Source organism: Saccostrea echinata, unplaced genomic scaffold (assembly GCF_033153115.1).
Source record: "Saccostrea echinata isolate AGI-Se365-2 ecotype Australia unplaced genomic scaffold, CSIRO_AGI_Sech_v1 ptg000022l, whole genome shotgun sequence".
NCBI lineage: Eukaryota > Metazoa > Mollusca > Bivalvia > Ostreida > Ostreidae > Saccostrea > Saccostrea echinata.
This window is the reverse complement of record NW_026889771.1, coordinates 4,265,928-4,270,744: the sequence shown is the minus strand read 5'-3', so window position 1 is coordinate 4,270,744 and position 4,817 is coordinate 4,265,928.

Here is a 4,817-nt window from a genome sequence, read left to right as displayed (position 1 = left end):
AGTTATACAGACTCGAAACAGATAATATACATAAAATATACATAAAAATATATCTTACTTTGATGCATAATAACATAGTATAAAGGAAATCCAGGTCGGTTATCTTTACCTTCATATCAATTACTATATAAAGAGCTCGAAAATCACAGATATGGTCATCCCCCTTTGCAAAATGAAGGAAATGAGCGAACAAGGAGAGAAAAATGTTTACGGTTCAACAAATAAGAGAGTGAAACATGAAATTTGAAAAGCAAATTTTTCTTTGATATTTCAGTAAAATGGAAAGTTGACAATGGAAAATTGATTCATCTCTTTGTCATATAATTTAGTTGGTCAATATCGTCTATAGTCAGTAAAACATTTAAATATGAAACGGATCTGACAGACTCTATGGTGTCTTTTATTTCGAGTTCACTGTGATATATGGAGTCGACATATGAATGGAAGGAATTATTGTTAATTGATTAAACTTCGTCGGTATATCTGAATATCGAATTGAAGGAACAGCAAGTGTTTTTTCTTTTCTTCTTAAATAGAAGTTTTTAGTAAATTCTGCTTTATGGGAAAATAAAAACAGGTCGACTAATAAAGGAGCACAATTAGTGCCCATCGAAATTTCCGTTTGTCAGAAGACTTGGTATTAGAAAATTACATAAATGTTGTCAATGAGGAACTCCGGATCCAGCATCCTTTTAATATCAACTTCAGAGTGTTCCTGTGCTTAGAATCAGAGGGTTTTTTAAAAGTAATTTTGCAAATGACCAACCACAAGATATGAAAATTTTCGATTTCAATTTTTATTGAGGAAGCAGTTGTCTATGGTATCAAAATGGCTAGTTTTTGATTTATCATGAGGATTGGTTGTTTTAAGTATAGAAAAGTACGTTTTGATGTTATTGACTTTTGAAAAATAAATGTCAATTTTAAATGTTCTTTAGTGATTTTGAGATTCTACATCTGATTTACACCACTTCTAAAATATGCTGTAGTACAGTACGTCTGAGGTCTCTGACAGCAGTTACCCAGTAATATTTTCGTAAGGAGTAAAGATGGGGGTTATTTGCTGGACCCGGCAATGCATCTTTGTTTGTAAGGATTTTTATGAGGTTTAGGAATCCAGTATAGGGTAGATCGAACTCAGATTGGTTGATTGGAATGTTAAAAGTATTAAACACTGAAATGTGATTTTGAAGCATTTCATTCCTAGATCGTGAACTGTGAGTATAAGTTGGATTTACAGAGGAGAATTAAAACCCAGTTCTTCTAAAATATGAGCCTTACAAACAAAGAAGATACTTCTTACAATCCTTGTCAGTTGGAACATAACATATTGTCTTTTAACTTTCTTTTACGATTATTTAATATATTTCTGAAACACTAAATCCATTCTGAGAATATGATCAGGTCTCCCCTTTCATATTTAGCCCAATGTCTGGTATACTAGTAATCTTCGACAGAATTCATAAAAGAAATAAAGTTCTGTCTCCAGTTGAAGGATCGGGGATTTGTATATTTAGAAACTTTTAAGATGATTGCTTTTGGGTCTTCATTTTCAACTATATCAACACCACCGGTAATGACGTGTCTAGTGGAACTGTAGTCATACGAAGAAGAACGCCTAAGAGGACAACGCAATAGCAAGTTGGCTATCGTCCGAGTTTCGCCAGTGACAAGGATCATCGGTTATCACCATTGGTTAGGATCATCAATTATTTTCAGTGACGAGGCAACATCGAGTTGTCCTTCTTTCGATCATAGTCGGTGATACCTGACACAACAGCAAACACCTTCCTATAATAGGCAACACGTTTCTACAGTATTTAAAGTGACGTACCGTTAATGGCAAGAAAAAGATCCCACTCTGCTCAAAGGCCGTAAGTCTATTTGTACCCTTTATCCAGCAATTTATGGATCTTATTGTATCCCATTATTAGCAGACATATTTTTGTATTTTTATGAAACAGAATTTAATAAAAAACGCCTGCTGTGGCGACATTCAGTATATCGATGACGTTTATCAATTTAAAATAATAATTTTCATTCATTCATTCTTTGATTTGGTATATCCCAATGAACTAAAAAAAAAAGACACTAAGGTTTCTAACAACAGCTGCCTTACATTTGGATATTTTACTAGAGAAAGACATTGATGGCAAACAAACAACTTAACTTTATGATAAACATTATGACTTCAACTTTTTCTATCGTCAACTCCCCTTATCTATGTAGCAATACACCATTACCACCTGCATATGGGGTTTATGTCTTTAAGTTGGTTCGATACACACGTAATGCTCCCAATACGAACAATTTCTAATAGGAGCAAGGCAGCTGACAAACAATTTGGTGATAAAAGGGTATCTATAATCTCGTTTGAAGTCAACATTTCTCTTGGACTTTTGAGCTTGATCAACTGTTCGTTATCTCCATATTTCACCCTAAAAACCGAGGTCCATCGTCACGGCAGGCGTTGGCACGATAAAGATCCCCCACTGTTCAATGGCCTTGAGTTTTGTCTGTTTGTTGTTTAACGTCAGGTATCCTCATCAACACGACGGGATCCTCACCAATTTTAAGGCCGATATTTTAGCATTCAGACCAGCTGCATTAAACCAAATTCTAGACCCATGGCTATACATTAAGCTCAAGAAAGAATTTTTAGCCAGAGTTTCCAGATTTTATCAGAAGAGTGTTAAGAGATTTGACTCTCCAAAGGAAAGTAAAATTGGTGAAAGTACTGAGGAGACTTCCGGAAGTGTTTGCTGCAATGCTCGTCTTCAACAGCTAAACCCTAAAGATAAAAAACTTCTGAAGAAAATGAACTCAATGAATTCTAGCATAGATTATGTGCCAAAGTAGGCGGAATCAAATTTACGAAATCCCTTCAAATTAGGCTTCCTTTCTTTCGTTACAATATATGCTTTGTAAAATATTGATTTGATTTAAAAAAGAAATGTCATCTGAAAGTGTCCACCTTCTGATCGAGAAATTAAGCTGTAAAAATTGAAATAGATTTTGCAATATATAGATGGAAGTGTATCAATAACTTCTCACTTTTTGCAGATTACTCAGATGCTCTGTTTGTGTGTGTGTGTGTGTGTGTGTGTGTGTGTGTGTGTGTGTGTGTGTGTGTGTGAGGGTGTGTGTGTGTGTGTGAGGGTGTGTGTGTGTGTGTTATGCTAAAACACAACACTTAACAACTGCGAACGACTGCAATATGAATGAAAATTGAAATAAACATTCTTTTTCATGCTTTAATTCACAAAAATGAAAGCGATGACATATTGCAAAGAACATTGAAACCTAGTTTACTATCCACATTGCATTACGCTGCTGCATATCTAGCATAAGGATACAGTGAGGGACAGGCCGACAATTAATTATCAAAAGATATAATATTATAAATTTGGCCAAGGTCGACAGAACCTTTGCCATTTTAGATGAGTAAACTATAATGAAATATATGGAGATAACGAACAGTATTCAAGCTCTAAAGTCCATTAAACAATACAAAATAGGAGCAGAGCAAACACGGACCTCCAAGGATCAGGAGCCATGGAGGACAAAAATATGACAGGACACAATGTATTGGTTACATAAAGCAATAAGGACATGTACTACCCGAGGACCACCCATGTATAAAGTGTAAAATAATACATAGATAGAGGAACGACATGTAGCTGAGCACCAATCGCCTATCAAGTATTGAGTGATGACATGTTGCCAAGAATCACCTAGCAGGTATAAATTAACGACACAAACCCGAGCTTCAACTAGCGAGTGAAGAGTAACGACGTATAGCCAAGAACCACATATAGAATGTCTAAAGTAACGAAACATAGCCAAGAACCGCCTATAGAATATCGACAGTGGCGATATATAGCCAAGAACCCCTAAAGTATGTCTAGAGTGCATATATACAGCCAAGATCAACCTATAACATGTCTAGAGCAAAGAGATATAGCCAAAACAGCCTATATCATGGGTAGATTAAAGAGATATCGCCAAGAACCACCAAGTACCACTTAGAAAATATTGAGTAACGATATATATACTAGTAGACAAGAGTCACCTATAGAATGTCTAGATCAACCATATATAGCCAAAACACCTATAACATATCTAGAGTAGCGATGAAATTTTAAGATAACAAAACAGTAATCAAGTCAACTGGAAAAGTACAAATTAGGAACAGAATAAACACGGACTTCAAAAAATATTAGAGGTGGGATGAGACCCGATGGATGAGTAAGCATCTCCTGTCGCCTGGTCACACCTGCCATTTGCTCCTTGCCATGATCGGACAAAAGGGTAAATACGTAGACAACCCAGTGTGAAAAACAGTGGTTTAACAAATATGAAAAACCATAGCAAAAAAAGAAGCTAAGAACCACCTAGCAATTTTTGAGTAAGGACATTCAACTGACCACAACTATGCAAGAATAGAATAACGATTCACGGTGTATAGCCGATTATCAAGTATTTGGATGTTTTACTGACGATAGATGATAAGAGCAAACTAACAACTAAATTGTTGATTGATAAATTGACAAACGAGATGACTTAAACTTTTCCATCGTCAACTTTCCTTATTGTGTAGAAATATTCCGCTATCATCTGCATATGGTGTTTACATGTACATCTCCATACTCTGAGTACGATGATTTTTTAAACCGAGGAAACGAACAGTATGCAAGCTCAAAGTCCATTTAAACAATACAAATTGGGAGCAGAGCAAACACGGACCTCAAAAAAGCAGAAGTGGAATCAGGTGCCATGGGGGAGTGAGCATCCCCTGCCAGGTATTTCAACAACCT